This window comes from Mus caroli, chromosome 8, assembly GCF_900094665.2.
Source record: "Mus caroli chromosome 8, CAROLI_EIJ_v1.1, whole genome shotgun sequence".
Classification (NCBI taxonomy): domain Eukaryota; kingdom Metazoa; phylum Chordata; class Mammalia; order Rodentia; family Muridae; genus Mus; species Mus caroli.
The window spans coordinates 54,453,391-54,470,192 of NC_034577.1; the positions used below are offsets into that span (position 1 = coordinate 54,453,391).

Below are 16,802 nucleotides of genomic sequence, written 5' to 3' on the forward strand. Positions count from 1 at the left end.
TTCCCCATGCCTCTCTGACAAAAGAAAACACATCTCATCTTACAGTTTCCTAGTGCATAGTATCCTGCACTTAGTTTCAGCTCTTCATTTCTCTAGAGTTCTACCATTCTGTTCTCCGGTGCCCCTTCCTATCCACATCATTGCATCTGATTTTGCCTCATTGAAGTTCTCCCCAGTTCCGAATGGATATTCTGTCTCCTATACAGAGAAACCAGGAAAGGGAAACCAGGAAGGTGGCAAGGAGGAGAAAAGAAACTGAAACTCATCCTATATGTGTAGAAACAAATATGTTGGAAACTCTGACAGGTGGACTCCAAGGTCCAGCGTCTCCGCAAGCATCCTCCTTGAGCTCTGAACTCTGTCCCTTCTCCTCCACTCCCTCTTGTGTATGTCTAGGATCTGCACTCCCAAGTGAGGAATGGGGATGTGAGTGAGTCTCTCTCTCTCTCTCTCTCTCTCTCTCTCTCTCTGTGTGTGTGTGTGGGGGTGTGTGTGTGTGTGAGTTGGTGCTTGTAAGTCACATTTTGGGATTGTTGAAGTGAGATGTGTCCTTGGGCAGAGACCTACAGTGAAGCTGTCTATCTTTTGGTCAGACTAAGAAAGTGGATAAAGCAGCACATTCCACCCGGTGGGGTTAAAAGATCTCTTGTATGTGATACAGATCTTCAGGGGTTCAAGTATATGTCTTGCAATTCGGCTGCGTTACTATTTTAGTCTAAGCCAGCTGACTTCCAGCTCTGAAATCTCCATTTCCTCTTCCAACCCTGGTTGCATGCTTACAGAGAAGTCTTCCCGTGGATAACTTTCTGCCTTTGAACAATACACTGGATCTCTCATTAATTGTCCTTAAGTGCACTTGTTATCTGGATTGAAGTCTCCCCCCTTCTCTCTACTGCAATCTCCTTTCCTGCCCTTGTAAGGACAGAGATCTGAGAGGCAACCTACAGGCACAATCCCTTTTAAGGCAGTTTATGGTTTATCTGGAAATATTCTTTAAAGATTTGTGACATCTGATTTTATTTGTTCTAGCTGGTGCTTTGAGATATTTGCTATTCCCAATGATTTACACTTTTATTTTTTTTAAAGTAAAGTTTAGAAATTATTTTAAATTATGTTTATGTCTTTGTGTCTCTGTGTGTGTGTGGGTCTGTCCATTTAAGTGCAGGTATCTGTGGAGGCTAGGGGCACTGTATCCTACTGGAGCTGGCAATACAGATGTTTGTGAACCACCTGATGTTGGTACTGGGAACAGAATCCCAGTCCTCTGGAAGAATAGCAAATTTTCTCAACTGCTGTGTAAACTTCCAGCCCTTACATTTTTGCTTTTATTCTTAATTCCCAAGATTGTATATCACTATAATCTGCCAAGTTGGTGTGTATGATATAGACTGAGAAGCTGAACCTGCTAGTAAAGGTGTGCTCACTCCCCTTTTCAAAGCCAAGTATGTTCATCTCAAAGTATCTTTTAAGGACCCTTTGTCTGTGGTCGAGCAGGTCCCTCTAATTGTGTGATAGGGAGGGAAAAAAGTCTAACCAATAAAAGTGTTGTGCCTTTAGATCTAGAAAGTAAACTGTTTCTAACTCATGTTAAAATAGTTTGTTGCATGAAATTACAGAACCAGCAAGGAATGGAGAGATGACTCAGCAGTTAGGAACATTTGCTGGACCTGCAGAGGACCCAGTTTAATTCCTGCCATCAATACCAAAACGCTCACAAACAACTTTAACTCCATTTGCAAAGGTTCTGGCACCTACTTCTGACTTCTTTAGGCACTGCACACACACACACAGTGAACATACAGACAAACAGGCCCACACAAACATGGATAAAATTTAAAGATCTAAAAATCAAAAGGCTATCGCAGCATGTAGGAAAAACGGGAAGTTCAACTTAGGACATTTAGCCTTTGGAGGCTCAGCCATGGAGACAAAGTTCAACTGGGAACTCCGGCTATTATCTGCTACATGCTATGAGCAGCCAGTTAAAGGATATGAGCTCTATCTATTGTTATTTGTTATTTGTTATTTTCATTTGGAAGATCACCCCAGTGGACACTCTGCCTGGAGACTCTTTCTGTTGGGACTGCCGGCTGTTTGCTTTATAGGGGATTCCCTAGTTCATTTGTGCTGGATGGTTTGTGTTCCTACTTTGATGATATTCTGCCATCTTTCTGCGACTTGCCGTTATCCTTTTACATTGGCTTGCTGTACAGTTACTATGCTGACTTACTCAAAGCTAGAAATGTGGCTACTGTAGAGTATCCTTTATACTGCACAGTCTTCCTTCCCCAGGCACACCAAACCTTGCTCTACTCCAGTGCTTTGCATATTTAGACTTTAGGATTTTGCAAGCCTGTTCTGTTCTTACCACATGGGTTTAATCTCTTTCTTGGGGGTACCTTCTTTTCTGGTAAGAATCTTTGTAACACTTTTCCTAGTGGTATGTACACTATCTAAGTGCAGCAGACTGCTCATATCCTCATAATATGGTTATCACCAAGCATAACCCATAGCAGATACACAATAGCTGTTGAGTTTCTTGCTTTCTTCTCTTTCTTACTTAGCAGTCTTGCTGGATTTTTGAGAATTAACCCTATTTTTCTATCCTTTCTCTCTCTCTCTCTCTCTCTCTCTCTCTCTCTCTCTCTCTCTCTCTCTCTCTCTCTCTCTCTCTCCCTCCTTCCCTCGCTCTCTCTTTCTCTCTCTCCCTCCCTCCCTCCCTCGCTCTCTCTTTCTCTCTCTCCATCCATCCATCTTTTATTTATTTATTTAGGGATAGGGTCTCACTATGTAGCCCTAAGTCGCCTGGAATCTCTATGTAGACTAAGCTGGCTTTTCACTCAGAGCTGTGCATATCTCTGCCTCTCAAGCTATCCCACTTCCTAGTGGTATTTCACATGTCCTATTCCTTTCATTTTCACATTAAAAAATGGCTCTGTGCTTTTTAATCCCTGGATTGCTGCAGACCTAAACATTGCTTAATAAGTATATGTGAAATGAAGACATGTCAATCATTCATTTACATCATGAAAACTTATTAGTCATTTGTATATATTTTTTCTTTTAAAAAATTTTCCAACATTTTTATTGATTGGGAGTTTTACATAATGTACCCCTATCGAATTCCTATCCCAGACTTCCCAGATCCAGCCCTCAACCTTGTGGTTTTTTCCAAGAAGAAGAAGAAAAGGGGGGGAGGAGGAGGAAGAGGAGAAAGAGGAGAAGGAGAAGGAGAAGGAGAAGGAGAAGGGGAAGAGGAAGAAGAAGAAGAAGAAGAAGAAGAAGAAGAAGAAGAAGAAGAAGAAGAAGAAGAAGAAGAAGAAGAAGAAGAAGAAGAAGAAGAAGAAGAAGAAGAAGAAGAAGAAGAAGAAGAAGAAGAAGAAGAAGAAGAGAAGAAAATAATCTACTGGAGCATGGTCAAATTCCCAGTGGCCAGCCTCTTAAAGAAAACTGAGACCTTACTCATCCCCATTTCCACCAGAAGCCATCAACTGTGAAGAGTGACACTTTAGGATCCCTATCACAATCTTTAGGAGTTCTCTTCAATGGCTTCTTGTCTAGACTCTTTCCTTTTAAGGGGGTAAGATGGGGTTCGGGGACAGAGATTGTAACAGAATCCTTTAATCCTCTCATTCTCAATGAGTCTGCAGTCAGTGATATCTCTTCGAAAGAGTGTCCTTCCCAGTCAGCAGCAGTATGGCTAGATCATGATCTTCTTACACATGGGTTTCGGGTGACAGCTGGGATCTGGCAGCAGTACAGTCCATGGACACCAACACAGCCACAGACATCACAGACCACAGACACCAGCATGGCCCTTTGTGACAGCACAGGCCACGGACATCAACATGGCCTCCAGCAGCTCCATGAACCACAGACATCAATGTGACTTCAGGAGGCAGCCAAGCCCATGAACCTTAGTTATTGCAACATCTGTGGAATAGATACTATGATTATCCCCAATCTGTGGGTCAGGAGAGGAATAAGGAAGGTAATTTAACTCTCTAAAAAAGTCATTAGCCATTGTCAGGCTAAGATATAAATTCAGATGGCCTGACACCAGAATCTGATACTCCTTGTTTTATTATTATTGTTGTTGTTGTTGTTGTTATAGTGTAAAATAATGGGTTTAATATGACTCTTTAAATACAAGAATCACTTTACCTTGTTCTTGTTCACCCCTTCTCCTTTATTTCTGTAGGTTTTCTTCCTCTAGTCTGCGTATGACAGAAAACTTGCAATCAATATTTGTTTTTCTTCCTCCTGTTGCCACCTACTGCTATCCTTTATTTAGACTTCTTTTTCTCAACTCATGTCTTGTGTCATGCCATATATACACATAAATCAATATTCTCTACATGAGAGAATACATGAATACATGAGAGAATACAATTGAAGCTTGATCATTTTAACCAGGATTAATACTGAATTGCTTATGGACAAAATACATGGGTGAAGTATTGAATGTGTGGGTGAAGGACTGCATGCATGGGTGAAGGGCTGCATGAATGGGTGAAGGACTGCATGCATGGGTAAAGGGCTGCATGCATGGGTGAAGGGCTGCATGCATGGGTGAAGGGCTGCATGCATGGGTAAAGGGCTGCACGTATGGGTGACTGATTGAATGCATGGGTGACTGAATGCATGGGTGAAGGTCTGAATGGTGATGCCATTGAAGACCTGGAACTCTGGTGACCAAGGTTTTGTAAAACTCATAGAAGTGATTTTTCTGGAAATGTTCAGACACTATTTTATTATGTAGTTTCATTTCTTTCCTTCTTCACAATTCATACATATCACATGAAATAAAACACATTACCTCAGTCTCTCTCTACTCCCAACCCCATGTCTAAAATACAGACATTGCACAAACACCACTTTATTTTTAGGTCTTCAGTGATATTCTGACAAGTGCAGTGCAGGCTTTCTGGGAGTTTGATCACACACAATGGTAGATCCCTTTAGATGGTTGACTCTGCTTAGCGTGGTTGAAGGCAGACTGCCTCTAAGCAGCTAATACAGTAGCTTGGAGCACTTGGTTAAATCATCATTTGGGGTCATATGCTTCTTCCATTCCCAGTATCTATTAATGGAGTAACTGGAAAGCAGCAGAGCCACGCAGTGTGTTCTGACCTGGAATGACATTCACAGCTACATCTCTGCGATTTGAGTTGAACCTTTGCTCTCGTGTGCCTGAGGTTAGGCACTAGGGCATGGTTTTCATGGTATGTAAACAACTGACCGAATTTATGAGGTATGCATTTACACAGACCCTCCTTGGGCGTCATTCAAATAAGCAAATTGAGCCTGCTCTAGGAGCGACTTAATCAGATTACATTGAACATTTTTAAGTTTTTTTTTTTCATGTAATACATTTTGTTCACATTTTCCCTTCACATTTCTTCTCAGATTCTCCTTCCTACCCAGTGTCATCCCGACAGATGGAGACATAAAAAGGACAAGCTAGAAGTATGTGCCTTTTTCTGGACAAGACAGAAAAATATGCCTACATTGAGTGCTGTGTCTATGTCACAGATTAAAGATGTAAAAATGTTTTAAAGACCATTAGAAAGAAAAAAGTAAATATAAATATTTACTTAACTAAGTTGGCCTTTAAGAGCTCAACATATTCCATAAAGCACTTTCAGAAAGGAATAAAGACATGGACTTCAAAGGGATGTTGCAGGTATGTCCTGTTTGGAGTAGATGTGTCCTTATCGGAGAATGTATGTCACGGAGGCTTTGAGGTTACAGAAGCACAGAAGCTCAAGCCAGGCTCAGTGTGTCAGTCTGTCTTCCAGCCTGGTCTACGGAATAAGTTGCAGGACAGCCAAACTTGGGCAGTAAAGAAAACCATCAAAACCAGAAACCTAGTGAAAACATATTTGAACAAGGGGGCTATGTTTCAGCCCCAGCAAGAAGTAGAACCTGGCAGCTTTGGCCACATAGGTCTGGCTTTAAAGTCAGGGATACAAGAAAGGAGTTATGGAATCTCCCTCCTTTACTAAGGAAAGTCGATGAGGCCAGAAGTGTGTCGTCGGTGTCTCTTCATGGAGGCCTAGAGAGACCATTGTGTGAAGCTGTGAAGGTGAAGCCTGGGTTGCTATGGAGACCCCAAGATGCTAGAGATGAGAAAGCAGTGGATACCTATCAAGGAAAGCTGATAACAGGGAGTAGAAACACCCAGGAGAGAGAAGTGCATTGCAGCTAACAAAGCAGAAGGGAGTTGAAGATCTGGAAATCATTTTGCCATCACACATGAGATGCAGAGTTTGGAGTTTGCCCAGCTGGCTTTTGGTCTTCCTTTGGTCCAGTATTTCCTTATTATGCTCTCTTTCCCCCTTATAAAATGATAATTTATATCCTGTGCCATTGTATGTTAAAAGTATGTCATCTACTTTTTAATTTTGATTTTAAAGGAGGTTTCAGTTAAGAGATCGCCATAAGTCTCAAAAGAAATTTTTGGACTTTGTACCATTAAAAGGGCTGACACTGTTATGGACTATGAGGACTTTTGAAGTTGAGCAAGATGCACTTTGCATTATGATATGGCTAAAGCTCATGGAAGCCAGGAAGTAAAATGTAATGGATTGAATGAAAATGACCCCCATAGACTTATACATAGTGGAATTATTACATGTGTGTCCTGTTGGAGTAGGTGTGGCCTTATTGAAGGAAGTATGTAACTGGGGGCCAGGTTCAATGTCACTCTCTCTTCATGCTGCCAGCTGATCCCCATGTAGAACTCCCATGTCTGCTTACACATTGCATTGCTTCTTGCCATGATGACAATGGACTAAACCTCTGAAACTGAAAGCCAGCCCCAATGAAATACTTTCCTTTGTAAGAGTTGCTGTGGTCATGGCCTCTTTTCACAGCAATAGAAACCCAACTAAGACACTGACTCTGCTTGGTTCTCTGTCTGTTGCAGGCTATTTTATTATATTGTGAACCTGGAGTTTGTGTTTTTTTACTGGAGAAACCTGTGTTTGGTTGTGGTGTGGCTCAGCCTTTAATCCAAGAGTTTTCTGCTTGAATATTGTAACAGGATTAGATAATGTCAATGATAGGTCAGAGGCAGAGCAAGCAAGCAGTTGACGGGAAGTGGACATAAGATTATTAAGAAAAAACCCCATAGAGAGTAAGAGGGAGTCAGAAGGCTGGTTAGATGCACAGGAAGTAGAAGGGAGGGACATTTTGTTTGGAGGATTTTTCTTTTTGAGATGCTGTGAGAGAGGGCATTGCTGCTGGGATGCCAGCTGAAGAGGAAGGTCAGCTGGGTGCTTCATCCGCCTCTTAGCTAGCAGGCTTTCACTCCAGCATCTGGCTCTCAAGCCTTCATTGGTAAAATTGAACAATTGAGATTTTGTTTTAAAAACTACACGTTGTCCTTGGTATTTTTTTATTTGCAATTTTGTGGTATGTTTCCTGTCCCAGGTTTATCTTCTCCATTGTGATCATCACAGCTGCTATGATACTTCTAACATAATGGTGTATTCCATTAAAATTTCACATTCATGAAACTCTCACTTTCTTATTACCTACTAAAGCTAATGCTGTCTCTAATCCCTCTGGTAAGAGTTCATCTGTTAGAGCTTTTCACCCTTCAAGAGATCTCCCTGAATTTACCAATCGAACTGCATTTACCTCTAGGGCTAGGCTTTCTCTTGGCATGTGTAGGCAATACTCACAATTTGTCAGTTCAGAATCTATGTCTGCTCTGCAGTTTGCAGTGATTTTCCCCAGGTAGCTTGTTGCCTGTTTCCTTTTATCCCCACTCCACTTAGCCTCATCAGAGCATTGCAACATTAAACCCCTTTCTACCACCAGACTGTAGTGGGGTAGCCTTCAGCCTCTGCTGTCAGGTCTTCAACAATTAGAACTGAGCACATTTCTTCCCACATCCTTGGTATGAGCATGTTTTCTGGCAGGTGGTAGTGCTTCACAAATACTCATAGTGAGAATAATTGAACCTCACCCCAACATTTGATACAGTGTATTCAGACTTACCAAATGACAGTAGACCAAAGTAACTCATAAACAGAACACATTTATTTCTCATGGTTTGGAAGGATGTGGAGTTCTGCTTCACGACATTGACAGGCTTGAGGTTTGGGGAAGGTCTACCTCCCAGTTCATAGGTGGACATCTTGTGCCTTTCATGGAAGCACTAAAGGAGTTTTTCCTGACATCTCTTCTCAAAGGCACTGATCTCATTCGCATGGGCTCCAGCTGTTGTGTGACTTTTTTTTTTTTTTTTAGGAGATGTGACTAAATGCCTGTGTTTCCCAGATGAGGCACTGGCAGGAGTCCAAATAAACAATTCCAGTGTCTAGGTTGATGGAATAATAAGATTATTGGATTACTTACAGGATTGTGGGTAAGGGGGTCACTGACAAGGAATGTGAGTAACTCAAACAGCTGTAACAGCCTCCGCCTCCCCCCATAATTTAGTACAACGGATGCCATGATGGAAGTAGTATTTAGGCCATGAAATCCGGCATATATGCAGAACCACCAGCCAAAACAAGAACTCGAACCTAATCCATCAAAGATTATAGTTCTAGGGAAGTCTCTAAATGTACTAACTTTGATTTTTGGCTTCTGTAGTTCTGTTTCTGGCTAACTGTTCTTGCTGAAGTGTGTCACCAGGTTCCTTTTTTTTTCTTTCTTTCATAGGTATGTGCCTACAAACACCATGACTAGCAGAGTAATGATCTGAATGAATCAAGAAGAAAGTCCAGTTTAACGTAATTCAGTAGCCAGCGTTGGTTCAAACTTCTAGAGTCTGAGACAGTTTAGTTTACTGGCATATTTAAATACAATGCAAGTTGGAAAAATGTTTCTTGTGTACACAATCCTGGATACACCATTACACTGAAGGCATAATTACATCAAAACTCTTCTTAGAGAATGTATCACCTCTTCCATGAAATTGGATTTTATATACATGTATATATATATATATATACACACACATATATATATATATTTATATATATGTATGTATGTATATATATATACATGTATATATACATGTACATATGCATATATATTACATGTGTTGTCTTATAGGCTTGGGGAAAGATCTGGAGTGTTCTTGGTAATACAGATAACACAGATGAGTGCCAGTTTGGTGGAGCCTCAGGACTGAACTGTGTATTTGGCATTTGCCGGTTGGACTGGACTGCCACTACTGATTCGTCTTTGGAATTGCCCCCAAAGAATGAACAACTTCTAAAGAGGCCCACATTCCCTTTGTCCTACTAACCATTTTTCATTTGGTTGGTGGCTAGAAGGGAGGTTGATGCATTTTAGAACCCTTATTAAAGTAGGTTTTGAATAATCTAAGCCTACACGTCTCTTTTGAAGAGAAAAGGTGCTTGTTTAACATTCCTGGTTTCCGCCAAGTGAGCACTTGGACTTCTGTGCCCTCTACCGGTTCTGTGCTTTAAAAGCTCACCTGGAGAAAGGCTCAGGATGGCACTGGGGTCCCAAACACTCAGTGTAGTCACTGGGTGGCTAATAAGACTTTCTATTGGCTTGAACCTGTGTCCACGTGCTCTTCTCTCTTCTCTGGAAGTTAGGCACAACACATCGATTTACATTACCAAAAAGCTTGCTTCAGCCTGCATAAGGGCATGCTGTATCTCCGAAGTGCTCTGTGTGACTTCCTGCTATCTCCATGCATGTGTCTTCTCCCCAGCAGTTGTTTAGTGCGTACATAGGCCAGTAGTAGGGTGCAAAGAGTAGGGTGCTTGCAACATTTGTGCAAGCACACATGCCTCAGCATGTGGAGGTCAGAGCATATCTTGCAGAAATCAGTTTTTTCCTACCACGTGGGCTATGGGGGTTGAATTAGGTATCAGGCTTTGTAGCAAAGTCCTTGTGAGTCTTTTACCTTGGGTGAGATTTCTGACCCTTCTAAACTATATTACTTCTCTGAGTCTTTTGATCTCCTCTCAAACCTCCAGGAGATAATATTTCAATTCAGAGAAATTATACAACACAAGCATTATGCACCAATCACCCCCTAAAGATTGCCTACTCCCAACACCGTTATCTTCAGGTTAGCATTTAAGCATATTAACTTAAGATAAAGGCATTTAACCCAGAACAATATTGGAATAGCTCCCTTGTCCTCTATACTATTTGGATATTTCTTAAATACCTTCTCCAGAGAGTCCAAGCAGCAGCTGTTGCCATAAGAAGGGCTCGGTCTCTGTCCCAGAGAAAGGGAGAAGGCATTAGCGATTGCAGAGAAAAGAGGGAGGATTTTTGTCTGATGAAGGTCTATGGCTTACAGAGCAGGTGATGGGCATACATGACAAAGACAGACATCACTGTGACCACCAGGGTATCTGGACTGCAGGAGAAGGTCCACTCTTAAGGGATGAAAAGTAAGATGGGAAGGCTGTAGATTTGTGCTCAGACATTTTCTTTCTTTTTTTTGTTTTTCCTGTGATTCTGCTATATCTCCAGACCTGAATATGAGTCCTCATTGTTTCAAAATCGAGTACACTTAAATCTTTTGAAATGTTTTAGTGTGTGTGTGTGTGTGTGAACATTTGTGCAAGCACACATGCCTCAGCATGTGGAGGTCAGAGCATATCTTGCAGGAGTCAGTTTTTTCCTACCATGTGGGCTTTGGGGATTGAATTAGGTTTCAGGCTTTGTAGCAAGCATTTTACCTACTGAGGTACCTTGTTGGCCTATTGTAGTTTTAAAATAATTTATTTGAAAACAGAAAGTTGGCTGGAAAACTGGAAAAAGATTACTATATGGAGTTAAGTTTATTACTTTCTCCTTTTCTGAATTTGTATTTGAGCTGGGTTTGGTGTCAGGTAAGAAATCCCTGATTTTAGGGAATGTGAACAACAGTTTGTTAGCTAAATATATTTCCCCCCTTTATTTACAATTGGAACAATTTAGTAAGGTTAATATAATTTTATCAATAGATAATTTACCCAAAGAATTCTTTCTGTAACTTATTAGGGTATTTTAAAAAGTCTTCTTTATGCTTTACTTTTAAAAATTTATTCTCTTTGCATAAATACATCCCAATTCTAGTTTTCCCTCCCTTCACTCCTCCCAGTTCCCTCTCCACCTTCCCTCTTCCCCAGATCCATTCCTCCTCCATTTCCCTTCAGAAAAGAGTGGCCTCCCAGAAATATCAACCAAATATGGCATAACCATATGACCAGGCACAGACTCTCATATCAGGGCTGGATGAGGCAACCCAGTAGGAGAAAAAACATCCCAAGACCAGGTGAAAGAGTCACACACACACACCCTTCCACTGTTAGCATCCCCACAAAACCACCAAGCTAACAGCTATACAGAGGACCTAGTGAAGACCCAGGTAGGCTCGGTGATTGCTTCTTCAGTCTCTGTGAGGCCCCCACAAACTGTGCTTAGTTGATTCTGTGGACCACGTTCTCCTGGTGTCCTTAGCCCCTCTGGCTCCTATATATTTTTTTCTCCCTCTCTTTATGAGGTTCCCAGAGCTTCAAGCGACCTGAAAAAGGTCTCTAATCTGAGTTCTTTTTCTCCTTAATGTTTGGCTGTGGCTCTATGCATCTGTTCCCATCAGCTGCTGGAGGAAGCCTCTCAGATGGCTATTAGGCTAGGCACTGATCTATGAATATAGCAGAATATCGTTAGGAATAATTTTATTGGATTTTTTTCTATCCTAATTGTTACTACTCTAGTTGGAGGCTAAAACCTTGGAGCCTGGAGTCAAAAAAATGAGGCAGAGAATCTTATGCAATAGTCATCTCTATTCAGGAAACCAGACACATTCTATCTGTGGGTATGCTGAGTATTAGGCAAAAGGCACGTGAGAAAAGTTCACTTTAGTGTAAACCGTATACAGCCACAAGGGTGAGGTTACATGCGTTCAGGCTGTAAACAGTTGGGAGGACAACTCATTCTAGGGAACACCTTTGAAAAACAAAAGTAAGATGATAGATCAAACCCACTCCTATTCACACCGAGGAGAAGCAGGAAAGCACTTATTCAAGAAAAGCCCGTGTTAGAGAGGAACAGATATTGCAAGACTCTCTTGTTTATTTAGAGTTTCTTTTCACAAGCTCTCAGAAATCTCACACAGCACACAGCTTCATTCGTGGGCAGCGTTCCAGACAATAGCCAGGTCAACTTATGCAGAACGGTATTTACTCTAAGAATCCAGGACCTGTCCTTCAGCTCTGGAATCACGTGGTGACCACATGGTCATGGGTGTTGGGGTCTTTTTTTGAGATTTTTCTGTACTTATTGCTCCACTGTCTTCTGTAAACCTGCTTAGCAACCAGTCTTGGGTTTTCTTTTTAAAAGGGCCCCCAAGAAACTGACTCAAGGTTGCCCTCTTTAACGCTACTTAGGATGCAGTTGCTGGTCAGCTCTCAGGTACACCACCGATAAAAAAAAAAATCAAACTTCCTTTAAATTTGTCTCAAACTCTTATTCTTGCCTGGTGGCATTAACATGACATATGTCTAGTTCCTCGGAACCCTTGTACAATCTAGACGACATGGGACATAGCTCTTCAGCACTCCTACAGCAAGCTAGGAAGCAGTGGCTGGAAAATTCGCTGGGAGCTCACAGGCCAACGCAGAATGAAATGAATGCATTCCTTAAAAAAGGTCAACATCATTTTTGTGGCTGAGTTTGTAATGTTTAAAATTGAGTGGATATAAAAGTAAGGAACATATTGGATGGGATACTTTGATATTCTTTATTTTTCTTCAATAGAGGAGAAGGACAAGTGAATATTTAGAACGGGCTTTGGAGTTTATTTATCTTAACTCAGAACTAACAGTTTTCTTTCTTTTCCAGTTTGTTTTTCAGCCACCTCATGAGGGACTATTTAACTCTTGAATATGGTGGTCACTGTGAGACAACTGCAGACAGCTGTGTGAGCATTTCAGTGGTTCCAAAGAAGTGGCCTGGGAAGTATGAAGCAGTCACTCCCTATAAAACCAGAAAGGAAGAGTGGGACAAAGGAGGAAATCAGCTGTTGGAGCAACAGAGGATTTAGACACTGACAAAATGCCAACCGTTAGGGACAGTAGCGGAGCCACGCAGCCGGGAGTCTGCCCACCCTGTTGCTTCTTTTGCCACAGCAATTTGATAAAACCTATTTTGGGAAGGAATGTCCTCGGAACTGGAGTGTCTTCAACTCCCAAGGTTTCCTCTGAATGATTGGTCAACAGGTGTCAAAGAGCTGGTGGCAGAAATATTCCAGACCCCTCTCTCGTTCTAATTTTACACCTGCTTAAGTGGCAGAGTTCGAATGTATTGCTTCTTGAACAAGGAAGCCTTTTATTTGTTTCTGCAGGGGGAAAAAAGAGAGGCAAATAAAGTGTGGATGAAGTAGTGTTTCCATAGATACACATATGGGTGCATTGTGATCATAGTCTCTTTTCTTATTTTTAAGCTGCATATTGAAGTTATGACCACACAATTCAAACCTACAGAGATCTCATATTGAATGGGGGGGGCTCTCTGGAAGAAAAGATGTTGGCATACATTAATTTGAACCATACCCAAAGCTATCATGACTTTCTAAAAACTTGTTATGGATGCAAAATTAAATAGTATTAAGTTTGTTTTTATTTTAACAACAGTGCGTGCAAAGTAGGCTCCTGAAATGGCAATCAGTTCAGTGTCTGAAAAAAGAAAGCAAATGTGAAACAATCTGATAGGTTATTAAACTCTTTAGTGGCTGTAGACCTAATGGATTCAGAGGTGGTTATCCTCACAGTATCTCTATCTAGTAGATAATGTGACACGCTCTGAAACTTGAAGAGACTATGCCTGCCCACAGTGTATTATCACCCCTTTAATGCTATGGACTATGCTAAGTCCTTATGCTTAGTAGTCAATATTCTTAAAATACTTGCTCTGTATAATCAGCTCTCTTGCCAGATGTTAGCATCATGGAAATGAAGTATAAAAGCCTACAACACAATGAGAAACTTGCTATTGTAGATTTGACCATCCTATTCTGTTCATTGCCTGGTTCAACAGTCTCCATGTTTCAGTTTGCCTTATTTGTAGAGGGAGCCAACAAGGCCTTGATTAAATGTGTAAAGAACAGAAAAGTGATTGTGTTTTGTTCACATTGGTAGAGCGTTATCAAAGACCATTTGTCTTAGACCTATGAGAATGGCAACCCACTGTCTCCTGGCTAGGCTCTGAGGGATAGCAAAGGCTTCCTCTGGCCTGAGTGTCAATGCTAACAAGACAGAATGTGCTCATAGTAGTATTTACAAACAATGGATCAGTATGTGCAAAATCTACAACTGTGGTTTCCTCCTCTCAGCTGTTTATAGGACTCCTCACCTACAGAGACCTCTTACCAACCTACCAAGAGAAAACAATATCCCCTGCGGTGTGCCTAATAAACATGCTGAGTTATACGTTCCTGTATAGTTGGTCTAGCTGTATCAGACTGTACCTAGTTCACCTGACTGTAGCTTTTCTGCACCTGTTTCTGTATGTCTGTCCTTTCTTCATTTCCTTGCCATCTCTAGTCAAGCTTCTGGGGCCAAGCAGGGTGGAATGTGACACCTCTTAAAGCACATTTAAGATGGAGACAAAGTACATTTAAGATGGACACTCAGCTAACTGTCATCACACACAGATGCTCCAGCAACATCACTGTATTCACTCTTCTCTGTAAGCACACCTGATATTGCACCACGACTTCATCCTTTATGGATATCAATTTGAAACACCCACAAAGGACACATAAGTATCTACAAATATACTTACAAAGGGCCATGTTTCATATATGTCTTAGCTGGGGTTTCTATTGCTGTGATAAAACAGCATGATCAAAACAACTTCGACAGGAAAGAGTTGATTTCACTTCTGCTTCCTAATTATAATTTAGCTTCAAAGGCATTCAGAGCAGAAACATGGAGGTCGGAGCTGATGCGGAGGCCATGGACAAGAGCTGCTTTCTGAATGGCAGCTCATCATGGCTTGTCCAGCCTGTTTTCTCACTACACCCAGGACCACCAACGCAGGAATGGCACCACCCACAAAGGGCTGGGTTTTCCCCATCTATCACTAATTAGGAACATGCCCTATAGGTGTGTTCTGTAGGCTAGCCTAGAGTCAAATCCTATGGAGGCATTTTTCTGTCAGACTGTGTCGAGTTGATAGAAAACTAACCAACATGACACATAAGTGCAAGGTCCTGCCAAACTGGCTAAATTCCTGAAAGTTATTTCCTGTAGCTGAGGCTGTTTTATCTGATGCCATGGGTATCTAACAGTGTTCACCTTGGGACCCACACTATGAAAAGTCAAGCACTGTTTAGTTGTCTGGGGCTTGGAGATCTTATGTTCCATGTTTGCAAATTGTAATTTATTTTACTGATCGCTGATTCAAAAGTAGCTCAAATTAAATGGGGGCCCCATCCAAACAGATGTTACTGAAACCAGTGAGCACTCAGATTAGTACCTTCAGAGAGTCTGTCACTATAACGCCATTCACGGCTTCCCCGGAGGACTCATGGAATATGCCAGGATTCAACCTTGGGCTTCCATACGAAATACGGCCTTTGACCACCAAGTGTTACACCTTCCTGAGCAACATGACCACAAATATGGTACCTTCTGTACTCACTTGACTATGATACTTATGAAGAATTAATTTGATTGAATATAAATCATGTCATTTTCCTCAATGGTCAGTTATTGGAAAAAAAAAAAAACTTAGAGTACCAAACTGTAGGTAAGTACAGAGGGAAGGCACAAGACAGAAACACTGACTATGTTACATAGAGGAAGGTTGAAATGTTAGCTTATGTAGCTCACCCTGACAAGACAGACACTCAAGAATTCAAAGAGGCTAAAGTCCAGGGCATAAAGTAAAGTGGAAATGGAATGTGTGCTTATCAAAGACTCTGTGAAAGGACAGGGTGTGGCACCGGAGCAGATATTGGAGGTGGAGAAAAACAAACAAAAACCACAAACACCAAAGCATAAAACATAATCCTCAGCTGCTTTATGCACTATGGGGCATGATGTGGTTTAAATGTGTCACCCAGAATTACGTGCTATAAACACAATCATTAGTGTGATCAAGTGGGAGCGAGGGCCCTCAATGGCAGGTATTTGTTGAATTTATAAAGGCTCAACCTTCACAGATGGATTATAGCAACTAAAGGGCTGTGAGTTGGGTTTTCACTGCACCACATCAGTGGTTCTCAACCTATGGGCTGCAACCCTGTGGGGGTCAAACGACCCTTTCACAGGGGTTGCCTACCAGATATCCTTCATATCAGATATTTACATTATGACTCATAACACTAGCAAAATTACAGCTATGAAAAGGCAACCAAAATAATTTTATGGTTAGGGATAGCTAAAACATGAGGAATTGTATTGAAGGGTCCCAGCATTAGGGAGGTTGAGAGCTGCTATTATAGATGCTACCAACGAGGACTTTTTGCCAGATGCTGGCACTCTGGATTTCAAAGTTTCCAAGATTACAATAAATGCATTTTTCCTTATAAATTACCCAGGCTGTATTATGTTATTTTAGTAACACGAAACAAAGACTAGAAAATTGAGGAGGATGAACCAAAGTTTATTAAGTTATTCACTGAAAAATCTGAAGTCACTGAAAGTCAAAACAACCATGAACACCACAGAGTTTGCCTACCCTAAAAATGCCCACAAAGAAAATCCCAAAATGATAACAACAGCACACAAGTTTAATTAAAAAAAAGTGAAAATAAAACAGTTGGTCTATAGGCTGGAAGAATTTCAGTTCTAGAAGGAGAA

The 16,802-nt window shown here is 41.3% G+C and overlaps 1 long non-coding RNA gene across 1 annotated transcript in view; it reads left to right on the forward strand.

Annotated features, from left to right (window-relative positions):
* The window catches only part of LOC110300676, a 74,595-nt gene extending 60,496 nt beyond the window's left edge, over window positions 1-14,099 (forward strand). The window contains exon 3 of the long non-coding RNA XR_002378597.1: window positions 12,838-14,099. This is a non-coding gene — a long non-coding RNA (uncharacterized LOC110300676). The remainder of the gene's footprint in view (window positions 1-12,837) is intronic.
* Window positions 14,100-16,802: the final 2,703 nt, after the last annotated feature.